This window comes from Primulina eburnea, unplaced genomic scaffold (genome assembly GCF_022965805.1).
Source record: "Primulina eburnea isolate SZY01 unplaced genomic scaffold, ASM2296580v1 ctg424_ERROPOS1667910, whole genome shotgun sequence".
NCBI lineage: Eukaryota > Viridiplantae > Streptophyta > Magnoliopsida > Lamiales > Gesneriaceae > Primulina > Primulina eburnea.
The window spans coordinates 20166-37456 of NW_027331236.1; the positions used below are offsets into that span (position 1 = coordinate 20166).

The 17291-nt window shown below is 37.4% G+C and overlaps 1 long non-coding RNA gene across 1 annotated transcript in view; it reads left to right on the plus strand.

Moving 5' to 3' along the window:
• Positions 1 to 17089, plus strand: part of LOC140821116 (uncharacterized) — a 33186-nt gene extending 16097 nt beyond the window's left edge. The window contains exon 3 of the long non-coding RNA XR_012115641.1: positions 16871 to 17089. This is a non-coding gene — a long non-coding RNA (uncharacterized lncRNA). The remainder of the gene's footprint in view (positions 1 to 16870) is intronic.
• Positions 17090 to 17291: the final 202 nt, after the last annotated feature.

Consider the following 17291-nt stretch of genomic DNA (forward strand, 5'->3'; position numbering starts at 1 on the left):
TCTAGGGTGTGTTTTGATGCAGAATGAGCATGTGATTGCTTATGCGTCGAGGCAGTTGAAGCCTCAAGAGGAGAACTATCCTGTTCATGATCTGGAATTAGCAGCGATCGTTTTTGCTTTGAAAATCTGGCGCCATTATCTGTATGGTGAGCGATTTGAGATTTTCACCGATCATAAGAGTTTGAAGTATCTGTTCACTCAGGCAGAGTTGAACATGCGTCAGCGTCGCTGGATGGATCTACTCAAGGATTATGATTGTGAGATCAAGTATCATCCAGGATCTGCGAATCTCACGGCTGATGCTCTTAGTCGCAAGGTGAGATTGTCTGCTCTTCAGACTTGTGCTGTATCTGGGATTATTCAGGATTTCTGTTCGATGGGATTCAATTATAAGCATCGGAAGGGATCAGAGAGTATCTGTGTGGCTACTATTTTGTCTGAACCAGTGTTGTACTCTCGGATTAGAGATGCTCAGATGTCTGATTCTAAGGTTCAGAAATTAGCTCGGTTGGCTGATGGAGATAATACTTCTGGTTTCCACTATCAGTCTCAGGGTCTTTTGTGCTTATCTGGTCGTGTTGTTGTACCGGAGGATGACACTTTGAGGGAGGAGATTTTGTCCCAGGCTCATCGTAGCAAGTTGAGTGTTCATCCGGGGAGCAACAAGATGTATAAAGATTTAAGGACTCGATTTTGGTGGAAAGGTATGAAACGCAATGTTTATCAGTATGTCTCCAAGTGCCTGGTCTGTCAGCAGGTAAAGGCTGAGTATCGACGACCTGGAGGTTTGTTGCAGAATCTTCCTATTCCGGAGTGGAAGTGGGAGCATATCACGATGGACTTCGTGACTCACTTGCCTATGTCTGTGGGGAATAGAGATGCTATCTGGGTTGTAGTAGATCGGCTTACCAAGTCTGCCCATTTTCTTCCGTATAACAGAGATTTCACTTTCGATCGGATGGCACGGTTGTACATTCAGGAGATTGTACGGTTTCATGGTGTGCCTGTGAGTATCGTTAGTGACAGAGATCCTCGATTTACGTCTAGATTTTGGGGTAGCTTTCAGCAAGCTTTGGGCACTACTTTGAGTTTGAGTACTGCGTATCACCCAGAGACTGACGGACAGTCAGAGAGGACTATTCGTACGCTTGAGGATATGTTGAGGTCTTGTGTGATGGATTTCGGGCCAGCTTGGCAGGATCATTTGCCACTGATAGAGTTTGCATACAACAACAGCTTTCATAGGAGTATTGGTATGTCTCCGTTTGAAGCGTTGTATGGTCGACGTTGTCGTACTCCTCTGTTCTGGGAGGAAGTCGGAGAACGACAGGTCGAGGGTCCAGAATTGATTCAGCAGGCCAAGGATAAAGTTCTTGTGATCAAGCAGCGGATTAAGACTGCTCAGGATCGACAAGCGAGTTATGCGAACACCAAGCGCAGGCCTCTTCATTTTGTTGCAGGCGAGAAAGTGTTTCTCAAGGTATCACCTTTTCGGAGGATTCTGAGATTTGGACTCAAGGGTAAGCTATCTCCGAGATTCATTGGTCCTTTTGAGATCTTGGAATGTGTGGGAGATTTGGCCTACAGATTAGCCTTGCCACCGTATCTGTCTAGTGTTCACAATGTGTTTCATGTGTCCTTGTTGAGACGATACGTAGCGGATGAGTCCCATGTTTTGCATCCGACAGAAGTTCAGTTGAATCCGGATTTGTCTTTTGTAGAAAGACCGGTTTCGATCTTAGACCGGAAGGATAAGGTACTGCGGAATAAGACTATTCCTCTTGTCTTAGTGCAGTGGCAGCGCCGAGGTACTGAAGAAGCTACTTGGGAACTAGAGAGTCGCATGCGGTCAGAGCATCCTGAGTTGTTCTAGTTGTAGCATTTTCAGTTATGATTGTAATTTCAGTTGTGCTTTCAATTTGTAATTCATTCTTGAGATGAATGTATTGATTGTTCAGAATTGTTATTCTTCAGACTCGATTTCGCGGACGAAATCCTTTTTAGAGGGGGAGAATGTAGTATCCCGATGCCTAAATTGAGTAATTATTGGATTAATTATATTCTGCGAGTTCGGAAGGAACGAACCAGGATCGGACCGTCCGAAGAGGTTCGGATCGTCCGAAGTGGGTTCGGATGGACCGTTCGGTTCGGTGTCAGACCGAGTCTTGTCAACAGTAGACCGTGTCAGGGTTCGGATCGTCCGAAGAGGTTCGGATCGTCCGAAGACAGGTGGCTGGACACGTGGAAGACATGCAGAGTTCGGAACGTCCGAAGTGGATCGGATCGTCCGAAGTGCACAGGATCGGATCTTCCGAAGTGGATCGGATCGTCCGATCGTCGTCTATAAATAGAGGCGCGAGGCTTCACTTTTCAATTACCAATTCCGAGAGTTCCAGAGCGTTTTAGTCGTTTCTGATGGGTTTCTAGCTTTTCCCGAGGTTCGGGCACTAGCAGGGAGCTACTGGCTTTGTAGCGGAGCTGTGCTCTAGTTGGGAGCTAGCGGCATCAGTGGGCTGACTACGGACGCAGGTATGGTTCTGGGTTCCCTTGAGATTTGGGAGTATCTATTAGTCTAGTTAAGGCTTTTAGATGTGGTTTAGTGATATGGTATCACTTGGGTTGTAGGCTTGATTCTAGGGCTGATTGCTAGGATCTACTGGTTTGAGGTACGGAAGTACTATCCGAGATATCCTGGTTGAGTATGCTTTACTATGTGTTGCATGTTTATGTGTTGCATTATTATCTGACATATGATGCATGGTTTATTATGCGGCATTTGCATAATCATGTTGGGCCTGTTTATCTTTTGAGATAGCCTGTTCAGAGGGTGCTCAGCCCTCGGTTGTTGTGGATGGTTGGACCCCGTTGGCCGACGGTGGTCAGGATACCGGTATATCCACAGGTTTATGGTATGGGAGCCACCTCCTGGTGCGACGGCGCAGAGTGCTACATACCTTGACGTCATTTGCCTGAGCAGTTTTTCGTTATACCCAGACCCTGGTATCCAGTACATTTTGCATACATGCATGTCATAGTCTTGTATACTCATTCTTTCGGTACTGAGCGTTTTATGCTCACGTCCTCGGTTTATCTCTGTTTTGGACACCCTATTCGATAGGGCAGGTCTCAGGTTGGACGGTCCAGGAGGGAGAGGACAGGGAGCTAGCAGGGGTTGACCTGTAGTTGCTGGTATTTTATTCTTGGGATTTAGTTTGATTTGGTTGTTTTAGTATTCGTACTTACTGATTCGATCGGGCTGTATATGTTGTTTTTCCGCTGTTTATCTGATTCAGTTTTATTAAGTTAATTGCATGCTTAAGTTCTGATTAGTAGGTGATTCTGGAACGGGTCACTACAGCAGCTAAAACAGCTTTTAGTGCTGTCAAACTGGAACCAATTGGTTCAGTTGAGAAAACTGTTGATCAGTTGAGTAATGACGCAATGTTATTATTTGTCAAAAAGTATGGAAGATTTATGAGAAGAAATCAAGGCTCCTTTCAAAGACAATATAAGATGAATAACATCAAGGAAGAAACAAATGCTTGCTACAACTGTGGCAAAACTGGACACTTCATTGCTGACTATCCTAAGCCAAAGAAGGATAGTCGAGTGTCAGCTGAAAAGGGAAAGAAATCACACGAGCACAAGAGAAGAACCAAAGATGATAAGAAATCATTCAGAAAGAAACACCAAGTTCTTCTAGCTGAGGAAAATAAATCCACATGGGATGAATTCGACAGCGATGAATCAGAACCTGAGAGCTTGAGCAGCTCCAGCGATGATGAGGAAGTCAAGTGTCTGATGGTCGATAACACAGAACTAGAATCAACTAGTGAAGATGTATTCGATTTTAGTTCAATTGAATTTACGCGTGATGAACTTATTTCTATATTAAATGACATGGTCAACAAGTATCACAAGCTTGCTATCTTAGTTGAGAAGGCCAAAGCAAAGCAAACTGATCTCAATGACGATAAAACTGAAACTGATGAATGAGTTGAACTGTTGAGTCTTAAACGGGAGATTGCCGAGTTGAATGCTGAAAGAAGCAAGAATCAATCTATGATTCAGCAGTTAATGCTTGAGAATTCAAAGCAAACTGAGCTTATTCAGGCATGGAATAAATCATCGGTTGCACTAGCTGAAATGTAAGATATGCAAAAATCAGTTATCGATAAAACTGGTTTAGGCTTTTGCAATCATGATGAATCTTCTACTAGTGTTACTCAACCAAAAATGAACATGGGCAAATGGAAATATATTCACTTTATCAAATTAGCTGTGGTACAAGAACAACATGAGCCGAGTAGACCAGTTGAACAGCCAATTGAAAAAAAACAAGGCTAAAATGTATAGAATTGGTTATAGCCCTAAAACTTCAACTGATCGTATAGCTGGCTACCTAAATGGTTCATCAATAAACATCTGATTTCTCCAAATGACTATTCCAATTACCATAACTGTAATTCAGTTCAGAAAAGATATCGGCTGAACAACCAGTTGAATAAGGCTAAAGCACATATTGTCTCATCTGCACACAACACACCAAGCACACACAAGCCGGGAAAAATCATTTGGAACACAACAACAGAAATGTCAGTCAGACTGATCCAAGTTTGGGTTCCTAAAGGACTAATCAGTTTATGACCCAAATAGATATGTGTACAAAAATTATTCATTGTGTGTGATTGCAGGTGACAGGTGCAAACAAGGAATCAATCTGGTATCTGGACAGTGGATGCATGCGGCATATGACAGAGAATGCAAATTTGGTATCCCAACTGATCAAATACACTAGTCAAAACATCAGTTTTGGAGACAACTCTAAAGGTAAAACTGTGGGTAAGGGTAAGCTTATCCATGGTAACTTTATTATCAAAGATGTCTTACTAGTTGAGAATTTGAAGTATAACTTGATTAGCATCAGTCAGTTATGCTACAACAATTTCTCAATTCAGTTCAACATACACACTTGCACAGTTAGAAACTCAACTGATGAGATCATTTTAACTGGAAATCGTTGTAAAAATACTTACAAAGTCAGTTGAATTATTAAACCTAATGCACCAGTTTGTTTTGTAGCTTCAAATCTTTTAAGAACTGGTTATGGCATATAAGGTTGAACCACCTAAATTTTAAGTCTATTGCTTATATGAGTAACCATGATCTTGTAACAGGTTTGTCCAAAATAGAATTTTCAAAGGATGAAATTTGTTCAGCATGTCAGTTTGGAAAGCAAGTAAGATTTTCATTTAAAAACAAGGGGAGTAAATTATCCTACAGATGCTTAGAACTTCGGCATATGGATCTTTTTGGTCCTATACCAGTCATGAGTTTAGGGGGATTGAAATACATCTTGGTGATCGTTGATAATTTTTCAAGATTTACTTGGGTTATCTTTATAAAATCTAAAGACCAAACTACTGCACAACTGAATAAACTCTTCAAAAGATTATTAAATGAAAAATCAGTTGGTATTGATAGAATAAAGTCTGATCGAGGGACATAATTCATCAATCAAACTCTTTCACAATTTTTTTGAAAATAATAGGATCAAGCATGAGTTCTCAGCAGCTAGAACACCTCAGCAAAAATGACCGTGTTGGAATTTTTCAACTTCACAATCTCGATTTTGATGATAACAAAACTTGTTAATTATGTTACTAATGATCTTCCTTAGTTGTGCAGCTTCTAGGATCATCCGCGAGTTGTTTACATCTCAAAACTGAAGATCCAACTGATCGCACAAAATGAATCAGTTCAACTGGCTACGTCATTTGAGCAGTACAGCTGATTGACCAGTTGATAGTTGATTCAGCAGAAAAACCTCAGAAGCCTGGCCAGCCGAAAGAGTGTTCAACTAATGAAGAAACCCAGCTGATCAGTCCAACTGAACAAGTGTGAAATCAGTACAACTGACGGGTTAACTGGTTTCACCAGCCCAACTGAAAGATCAGTTCAAACTGACCAGTTCGAAGCATCAGTTAGAATCCTTCAGTTATGAACGATGATAAATCTCTTCGAGTGGATTACAGCTGTACGAGAAGGTACAAATCCATTATCCAGTCAAAGGACAATAATGGACGTTGCATCAGAGCATTAAAGACAAAACGCTTCAGATGGACAGTCAAAAAGACGAGACACATAGCACAAGAAGCCGATTAAAATGCAACAGATACAATTAATGAGTCTCACTGTACGACCAGTCTCCTTCACCTATATAAAGAGAAGATCAGTGAAGACTCAACATAGATATACAGTGGTGAGACATCCTTGAGAGTGAAAATAAAAACATAGAAGGGCACGCTCAGTTGCAAATTAGCTTGTCGAAGCATTCAAGCCCAGAGGGAAATCTTCATTGCCATATCTGCTTAGTTTAGAAACCTCTTGTCCTTCAGTGTGTGAGAACATTCTTGTTCAGTTCTCACACACATTCACTCTCAAGACCACTCAAATACAGTCTTGCACAAAGACGTTCAACTTGTGTATGTAGTCTTTCTTACATAGACGTTAAATAAGTGTTGACTGAAAGCTGCTGTTTTCAGTCGTAGCTAGGAGTTCAGTTTATGCAGTAGATAAGTCCTAGCTGAGTGGGCTTGTACACGTAGTTGTATAAATCAAAGTCTTTTAGTGAATCCTATCCGTGGAGATAGAAGGGGTGACGTAGGAGCAGTTGAAGTCTCCGAACATCCATAAACATATCTAGCGTATTTAACTGATTAACTATCGTTTTAAAATTTTTTTGATCAGTTGGAGTGTTCGTGTGTTCAGTTGTTACCATAACTGAAATAAAAGAATGCAAAAACTAATATGTGTTTATTCAGTTAGTCATTTTACACTAGTTAAATTATTTTCTAACGTTTCAGTTTTTCTTTACTAAGGATTACTTCGAGTTTCTTCCGCTTGGTTTAAAATCAAACTCGATTTAATTTATCGGTGTTAATATTCTTAGAACACGAGCTATTGAAGCTCATTGAAGGTTGTTGTGTACGAGATGCCTTCGAAGGTGCTAGCACACACGATCCATCAGACCGTTATCTACAAAGAACAGCAGACTTGAGACTTTTGTATTCAAAAGATACCAGTCAAAATATAATTGGTTATGCTGATGCTGTGTACTTATCTGATCCACAAAAGGCACGTTCCCAAACCGGATATGTATTTACTCGTGGAGGCACTGCAATTTCTTGGTGTTCACAGAAACAAACACTCATAACAATTTCATCAAATCACGCTGAGATTATTGCACTACATAAAGCAAGTCGTGAATGTGTGTGTGTGGCTAAAATCAATGACACAACATATCCAAATCTCATTCGGATTATCATTGGACAAGAAACATGTGACACTATATGAAGATAATGCTGCATGTTTTGCTCAAATGAAAGAAGGATACATAAAAAGCGACAAAACTAAACATATTCCCCCTAAACTCTTCGTATTCACCGAAGAGCTTGAGAAGAATAAAGATATTGATATTCTTTACATTCAATCAAGTGAAAACTCATCAGATCTCTTCACAAAAAAACTTCCTACGACAATATTCAGAAAGCATATATATAATATAGCGATGCGCAATCTACGAAATTTGTGAAGAATCGTTCGTGTTAACATGATGAGGAATTTACGTAACTGCACCCTTTTTCCCTCACTATTGTTTTTATCCCAGTGGATTTTTCCTAGTAAAGTTTTTAACGAGGCAACATAAAAACACGTAATGAAGAAAATTATTGTATCATGATCATCGTCATAAGGGGGAGTGTTGAAAATAAAAGTTGAAATTATTGAATGTTGAAAATAAGAGTTGTAAATATTGAAAATTAGTGTATGATAATGTATGTAATTATGTATTTATTTATGGATTATTTCCAAAGAAATTCTATAAATAGCTCTCTCAATTTGTGAAGAAAACATAAATTAAGTAGACAAAATTTTATAAAGTGTGTGGTTTAATATATTTTGTGAGTTTTAAATTTTTATTTTTTTATTGTAAATTTTTATTTTTAACATAATCCACCTCTACACCAAGTTTTCAAACCTCATGCTGCTACCACTACTGTTGTTGCACCACAAGCCCCCAAAGACCTTTTAACTAAAATCTCTCAAGTTCCTACCCCAACACCAAATAGATCAACAGTTGGAAGCACAAGCACTTTTATCATTGGTCCCAGACCAGCAGATGGAGTGGTAATTCGAGATTGGCTTCCAGAATCGACTCGTTATGGAATTAAGAAACTAGTTTCCGCTGGTAAAAGAAAAGGAAAAAATGTATGTTCTTCCTGAAGAACAAGTGGAAACATGCCCCAAATCTTCTGTTCAAATGACCATCGAACTTCACATGGAAGAAATTAACAGATATGCTAAAGAACATATTTCCCATTTTGATGGTGGGTTGAATATCTGAACAGTTCAGCATCTATCAGAGTTCAAGACCAAGGGTGCCAAGTCCCTGAAATATGAAAAAATGATGTTCGCTACTGCCAAAAAAACTTCTGTCATTGAAGAAATGAGCAAAAAAAATTACATATTTTTGAAGATCAAAATTCAGAAGCTGAGTGAAACACTGGCTATTCTGAACTCCAATTATGATTTCCAAGGTTCATCTTCCTTTCATGATCAAGTATTGATCATTTACCTCTCTTCTGATTTCAGAGCTTTAGAGATGGCTATCATGGTTATTGAGAAGAATTTGAGTCGAGATATCGTGGTTGGAATTTCAGAACAGTTCACGTTCAAGCAAGTTGAGAGAAGAACCAAAACCCCTCCAAGGGATGAGGTCTCCAGTACTCTTGCACAATCACCTGCACTAGTTGTTGTTGTTGTTGCTGCTACTACTGATCATGCTCCAACACAACCAAATTCCTCTACACTCTTACATGTTCGAGAATTTTCAGTAGTAGAAGAAGTGATCAATTCTATTGTTCAAAAGCTGACGCAGAAGTCACTATTGATGCTCCATCTGCTGCTATTGATGATTTGATAGATTTTATTGTGCCTTCTATTGTCTCAATCACCCCTGCAAGTGAAAAACGGATTTCTGATGCTCCCATATTCCATGAAGTTGTGCTTCTTGATCTTGAAATGTTCTCTGTTGACCATCAACAATAAATAAGGGAAATATTGTTTGCTGATTTGTAACCAAGTATACTTGTAACTACAAATATTGTTCAAATGTCTACTGAACCAGAACTTCCTATTGATCCAAATACTGCTGTAACGACCATGGGCTATCCCGATCTTGGGCTATCTCGGGGGCCTTGTCCCATCTTGGGTTCCCACTGAGGCCTTTTCCCTCACAGGCTTTCCCATACGTCATTACTCACAGGACTCTCCACTCCAGGTTGGTGGAGTGATACCTCCCCAGGTCTCGAACCCATGACCTCCTGGAATAAGTACATAGTTAAAAGAGACTTGTACCAGTTGAGCTACTAGAGGGAGCCCAAGATCGGGATAGCCCATAGTCGTTACAACTGCCTTGGTCCTGCATTGTGAGAATCCAGTTGAAACTTCCTTTAGAAAATATGTTTGTGTTGCTCGCTTAACTGAGATTAAAGAACGCATGGATGGAACATCTACATCTAATGATAATCTGTTGGAACATTTCATATTTGCAATCTAGATTTTGATGATTAAAAAAACTTGTTATTTTATTTCTAATGAATTTATCTAAGTGCGCAGCAACTAGAACTGATCAGGATTCGAACTGATCAGTTATCGAGCCAAAACTGAAGCTATCGAGGCACAAACTGAAAGATCCAACTGATCGCTCAAACTGAATCAGTTCAAATGATTGTCCAGCTGATATGCAATTCAGCAGAAGACATTCATAAGCCTGGCCAGCTGATGAAGAGCTCAACTGATGAAGAGTCCAGCTGACCAGTTCCACTGAAGCAGTGAACTAAACTGATTTCACCGAACTAGTTCAAGATCAGTTTAACTGACCAGTTTAGAACATCAGTTAGGAATCAATCAGTTTGCAGAAAGTGACAAGGTTATTCAATGGAATCTAGTCGTGCGCACTAAGGAAAAACTTTTGTCCAGTCAAAGGATAATAATGAACGTTGCATCAGAGCTTAAAGACAAAATGTTCCAGAATGGCTCCCGGAAAGTACATACACATTTCGAGGAACGAATTCAAATTGCAACAAACATATTTGATGGCTCTTGGTGTACGGTAGCATTGCCACTATAAGCACAAAACCAAGATCATCAATATACAAGTGTGTGTGTGTGTGGAAAATAAACAAGTTTATGAAGATCATAATCAAAAGAGAAAAGGGCATGCCTAATGCATATCAGCTTACAAGAAGCAATCAGCACAAATTTGAGGGACACTTCAAAGTTTTATCAGCTTAGTTTAGAAGCACTTTTCCCTCAGTGTGTGAGAACAAATTTGTGTTGTATTCATAGATCAGTTCTCTCACACACACATTGTGTGTCTCATATATACAGAGTTGAGCTTATTGAATAGCTGAGTGAGTGTTGTACAAATACATTAAACTTGTGTATGCAGTCTTTGACACATAGACTTTAAACAAGTGTTGAATGGAAGGTGTTGCCTTTATTCTAGGCTATGTGTTCAGTTAAGCAGCAGTATAAGTCCTAAGCTGAGTGGGTATGTACAAAGTATTGTATAAATCAAAGTCTTCTAGTGGAGCCTACCCGAGGTGGTAGAAGGGGTGACGTAGGAGCAATTGAAGTCTCCGAACATCCATAAACATATCTTTTGTAATTAATTGTTTAACATTTATTTTCAAACTGATTTGATCAGTTCGAGCTGTTATCAGTTCAGTTCTCACCATAATCGAGCTGATATATACAAGAACTGATCTCCCTTATATCAATTATCAGTTTACACAAGTTAAAAGATTTAAACTGATTAAATTTTTTAACGAATGATTAATTAGAGTATTTTCCGCTTAGAACACGAGCTATTGCAGCTCATTGAAAATATTGTGTTTGAAGCATCTTTAAAGGTGCCCGAACTGATCCATCATAATCAAACTGTCCTAGAAATTCGGATGGAATATGTTAAGTGCATCTGCAATAATATCATTGAAGTTATCAAGGGCATTACTTTTGAGCAGGTTGCTGCTAAATCTACTTTTGACTTGTTCAAAGAACGTCAGGCTAAACAAAATTTGTCTATCAACAAAGATGTGACTAAGATGACCTTTCAACTTTTTGGTCTCAAATCCAATTTTGTCAAAACTCAATAAGATGCCATACTAGCTCAGACTTATCTTTCATCTTCTATTACTACCCAAGCAGACTTTCTCCGTTCATTCGATTCCAAAGTCTACGCTCTAGATGCTAAGCTTGATGATCAATCTTAATCTCTTCAAACTTTGGATAACCGAGTTGGCAACCTTTCTGATCACTTATTTGAATTTATTCATCTTGAAAATCCACACTTTTCCAAACCCATAAAACAAACGGGTCAGAGAAAGCGCTGCAAAAAAAGGGAAGAAGATGCAAGAAAAAGAGCAGAAGCAGAACTTATACAAGATCGAGAAAGTAAAGAGGATGAAATCAATGATGAGGAATATACTTAGAACAACATATTTTTTAAGCTCATCTTTAATTTGACTACGATTACTATGCATTTGTATGATCTTGATGTTCTCACTCTTCTTATTTATGCTCTTATCTTATTTTTATCTCCTTTATAATCTTCTGGTTTTGAAATCCCCATAAAAGGAGAAATTGTTAAGGAAATCTTAATTGTGGTGATAGACTGCTTAAGAAAAACCAAAATCTTAAGGCAATTAGAACTTTATTTCTAGTGAACCAGAATTGTTCAATTCTGCTAATTGTCGGTTTTTGCTAATTTTATGATTAAGGATAACCAGAACGCTCACTAAGAAAAAACTCCAGTAGACAGTCAAAATCAGGCATCAACAAATCTAGAATTCATTAATTCAAAGCCAGAAACGGTAGTCATCTTGGTAGTGTCTTTTCATAACATGTCGGATAAACATCAAATCATATAATCTTCAATAAAAGACCGTTCTATCCGTTTTATTTATATTATCTATAAGATGATGTCTTTATTTAATGTGGTCGTTTATATAATAGTACAATTTTAAATGGGAAAAAACACAATCAATCAACAACAACATTAGTTGTTGACGTACAAGTGCGTTAAATTTGAATTAATTACTATAAATAAAAACTCTCTGAGTCGGAAAAAAGTAATTATAAGGGTAATTTGTCTAAAATAAATTAATAAATAAAGCAGAGTGATATTAACATTTTTTTATGTACATTGGATTGAATTCTTTTTCTATTTTTCTATTTCCTAAAAAATATTATATTTTAAATTACATTCCATTTTTAAATAATTGAACTTGTACATTGTTCTACACAGATTGTACATTCAATCTAAAACTCCTCAGACTGCCTTCATCCCTCTTGATCTGTTTCCTTGTACAGAGTGAAAAGTAGATGAATACAAGCCGCCGCTTCGTTCTCCGCCTCATCCGAAGATGGGGCGGACGTCAGTGTGATTCAATCCGACGGAAGGTGTTACTTACACCGGTGACCGTGGCGGACCGGTCGTCATGACAAAGTCGATGGACTGGGGTATTTTATATTACTTTTTTGTATATATTGCATATTTTACGTCGAAGTTAATCCTTTTTGGCATTATTCAGTGCGTTTACTGTGTATTGTGTTAGAATCTACTCTACAAGAAGCTCTGCATTTTTTACCTTCTCCGTCTGATGTCAGGTGTAAAAGATGGTTTATATTTTCCGCGGCTGCAACACAATTTAGTTTCATTTTGAAATTGCTGAATGAAAGTTAATTCTTTCACTCTATGCTTTCTGGAACGAATTTTGATGTTGGATTTATGCTCACGGAGCTCATGTTTTCGCCGAATGCCTCGAGAGCCGATAGAATGGGATGGCCATTGTTGTTCCACAGTTTCATTCTTTTCAGAAACTAAGGTCAAAATTAAGTGGAAAGACGAAAGAAACACATGGAAAAATAAGGAAATAAAAATGATTATATTTTAAGAAAAATATTAGAAATGATGAATAGAAATGAGTTTGAAAAAGTAAAGGATTTATGGCCTAGAAAGATGGAGATCGTGATAATTTGTCTTATCAGAAATGGTATTAAATATGATAAACTTGATTCTTGATCTTTCAATAACTTTAATAGTTCTTAAGATGAATTGATGAAATAACTTATATCCTCTTTGTTGTGTCTTCAAGAGTCACTAACAGTGCAGTTATCTTTTATTGAGTTGATTATTATGTACTATTGATTAATAAATAACTTCTTTAAGGAATGCCTTCACACACATATGTCATTCCTTTGACGATATTCGAAGTAGGAGTTGTATTTTTTTATCTTATTGTTTTTATTAACATTGCTATTTGCCAATTTTTATGGGTAAATTTACTAATTAAATCATTTATATATAGCTGCAACATGCTTTAACACCTTTTCGTGATGAGTCAAAATTTTCATTTAGATTTTTAACAAAAACTGTATAGATCACCATGTGACGACTCCGTCATATTTCCAGCACTAAAAATCATGTTTGACCCCCTTTAATTCTTTTGATTTGTCCCCATCTTAATGGCTCGCTCTCCCTTTCCTGGAAATCCTTGGTCCACTCCTGCCTATACAGCCGTTTGACAGAGTGCTGAGTTTGCATAGAGTTATAGATTCTATAAACTTTGTTGCTAAGAACTCAAAGCATGCATGTATGAAAATAAGTAGATTACACAAATCTGCATGGACATCGACGAAAAAAATTTGTCTATCTATTTTGGAGAGCTAATTGTGAATTTCAACTTTGAATTTTCCTGAATAACATTGTAATAGTGTGTATTTTTTTGTCAAAACACAATAAAAAAGATTTGAACAATAAAGCAACAATACTTGTAACATTGTTTCCTGGACTCAATCAAGGTTCACAAAATCCTAGATATTCTTGTAATCTTATTTACTATAAATCCTAATGTAATCCAGTCTGTATTTAGCATAAACCAAGCTGCTTTAAAATGCAACGATTCAGTTATATGTGTGAATGCAGAGACAATTATGACTAATTTGGCTTTGAGTAAGATAAATCCAAATTTTCCAGTCCCTCCTTGTCTGATCCCTTCTGTCAGTTTTTCAATTTGTCTAACCCTTGATACATATGAACAATCATAAAGCAACAATAACGGTAACATTGTTTCATAAACACAATCGAGGTTCACAAAATCGTAAATGTTCTTGTAATCTTAGCATAAATTCTAATGCCATCCAATCTGTAATTTGGTGAAAAACATTAAATGAAATTGTCCAGTTATATATATGTGTCCAAATTCATTGAAAGCTATAGCTAACCATTGTTATAATTCTAACTAACTAGCAAGGGCTTTCAATTTTCCAGTCTCTTAACTCAGATCCCCCTGTAAGTAGTATATATATCTCTTCCCAGAACTATATGTTTTTGCTTCCCTTTGATTTCCTTAAATCACCAAAATCAGTTCTTTTTCTCCACTTCTCTGCAACTCTATTTACCTTTGTGCTAAAAACAACAAATGGAAAGAGGCGATTTTGTATGTATTTATGTGATTTTATTCATGTACATCTTCCTTTTACTATATACAACTTACTCTGGGTGTCTAGGGTTTTGGTTAGATCAATTCATTTACTTATTTTTATGTGTGTTATATATATGCCCATCTTTTCTGTGTAGGGTTCCTTCATATCATTACATGGGGTGTTTCTCATTTGAATTTTGAACAAGCTTTTATTATTCTTCTGGCCTCTTTCACTCAAGTGTCATTTTGATTAACTATCCAGGTTGATTAAGTTTTTTTCTCTATTGTTTTTGTTTGAATCACTCATGGGGTTTATTCTTGATTATTGGTTTTTTTGTGGGTTTCCCCAATTGTTATGTGTTACTCACTAATATTAAGATACATTAGATGATCTGAAGCATTGACTAGTATTCATAAATCTTTTCCCTTCTTTTTGGCTTTGGAAGGTGCGAAAGCAGATGGCTGTAGTTTTGGGCTTCCGGTAACAAAACTAATGTTAAAAAAATTGTGTTGACAAATCTGGTTTTTTGTGTGTTCTGGTATTACTGATGAATGTGCTCTGTTAATTTGATTGATTTGATTTGGTAAAATTTTGATCAAAGTTTCTGTTTTGTTTGTTTAGAGTTAGCAATGAATAAGAATTAGGTCTGGTTAGGTTTTTCGCGCCAATTCTGATTGCAGATTTCAAAAGTTGGGTAACTTTTTGTATTCTGATGTGGTCTGGCTTGGAGCTTAAATATTTCCCTAATTTAGTTTTCCGTTAGTTGGTTTGTTTTTGTTGCCTTATTATAAATGTCGTTGTGATGTTTCCGTACGATTCATTCAATGTCATATGCTGGAGATGGACTTACATGATGACTTAAATCACAACTTTCAACGACATAATAGGAAATGAAATCCCATATAGCAATTGTGCATTGTATTTGTCGTTATGTTACTTTTTGAAACATAAGTCTTTCTTTCATGTTTTTATTCGCATATCTTAGGTCATGGTTCTACGTCCCCATATTTTTGTGATTGCACGTTTTTTAATCTATTTTTCTTTTCTAGAAATCCGCTATCAAGATTATTGGTTGTCGCATTTGTGATCATAATTTTAGGGATTTAAGATTGACAGTGTTGTCTGTTGACATTTTTCATGATTTTAATACAATGACTTACATGACTTCCCTTGATCCCTTGTTCTAACTATGCAGCCTGGGACTCCTACGAAGGCCACCAGTTTTCCAGGCGATCCTACTATGAGTCACCCATATTATCTGACACCTGGAACCAGTACCGAGATCATTCTCAATCACCCAAGCGCCTCTGCAAGCGCGACTGATTCATGGTACCGCCATACTTAAATATTATCCCATTTATTAGTTTTTTCTATGTGGGTTATACTCAATTACGGTATATCACTAATCAATGATGAAATCCATTTGATGATCCGAAACTTTTGACAATTTGTTTCCCTTCTTGCTTTGGAAGGTAGAAGAGAGTGATTAGGAGATTGTGCTGCATTTAACCAAAAAAAAACTTATGGTTCTAGATTTCAATGATAAACTTGGTATAAATGATGAATAAGCCATAAGGTGTGCATTTTGATCATAAAAATGAATAGCATCAGTGAATATTTATTCAATTTGTTTGAAAGATGCTGCAAGTTCTGTTGCGCCTGCTTAGAATTAGCAATGCACGAGAATGTAGGCCTGCTTGGGGTTTTCAAATATTTAAAAGTAATGAAATACCCACATAGCAATGACACTTGTTTTTCGTTATGCAACATCTCAAAACTTGGCCTATAACTCATGGTGTTCGCTACTGATATAAAAAAATCATCTAATTGAATCGCATAATTCCTTGTATGAAGTTTCATGAAAAATTTGAAAATTCTTAATCATAGTTTACTTTTGGACTTTTTCCCCCTTGAATGCTTTATACTATTTCAGTTAAACGCTCTCGTAATGTGTATGAACGGAATTTTTTGTCCGCATATTTTGTTATTTTCCCATAATCCATGAGTCGATCTAGAGGTCGGTAATCTAGTTTGTTGGTGGTTGTTGCTTTAATTACCACATTTTCTGTGACATATGATTGACTTTGTCGACTTTTGTTCCTTTTTTCAATTCGAAGAATGCTGTGACCTTCATTTGGTTAATGTCAAAGGTGAAAGTTTCAGTTGCGCATGCTTAGACTTGGCAACACGTGAAAATCTAGGTCTGCATGGGATTTTTGCGCTATATTCATATGCAGATTAAGAAGGTTTTTTAATTTTCTGTTCGGTTGTGTATTTTGGTTGAGCTTGAAAAAGTTTGGTAAGTTAATATTCCCAGTAGTTGGTTTGTCATATATCCCATTGGGATGTCTCCAATGAACATAATGTAACCCTAAACTCTAAATGCCTAAAGAAAATGTATTCCCCGTGTGGTTTGTCTTTGTGTTACTTCTTGAAACATATTATTTTTTTAATTGCTTTTACCACGGGCAAAAGATCATATCATCGAATGGCAGAATCCGTTTGTTGATCTTCGTGACCGATTTGAATATTCATTATCATTAATCTACGTTGTGGGACTGTTTTTCCCTTGAATGGTTTTCAGTTATCCCCCACGCCAATCTCTTCCACCGAGGACTCCAGCGGCTGCCTCTGATTTACACGAAATTAATCTATTGCCTCCTCGTACTCGGAATCAAACACAAGCCGGAATCATATTATGCCTTCCTGCACAACAAACTCGGTCCAAAACTAAGAAGCCG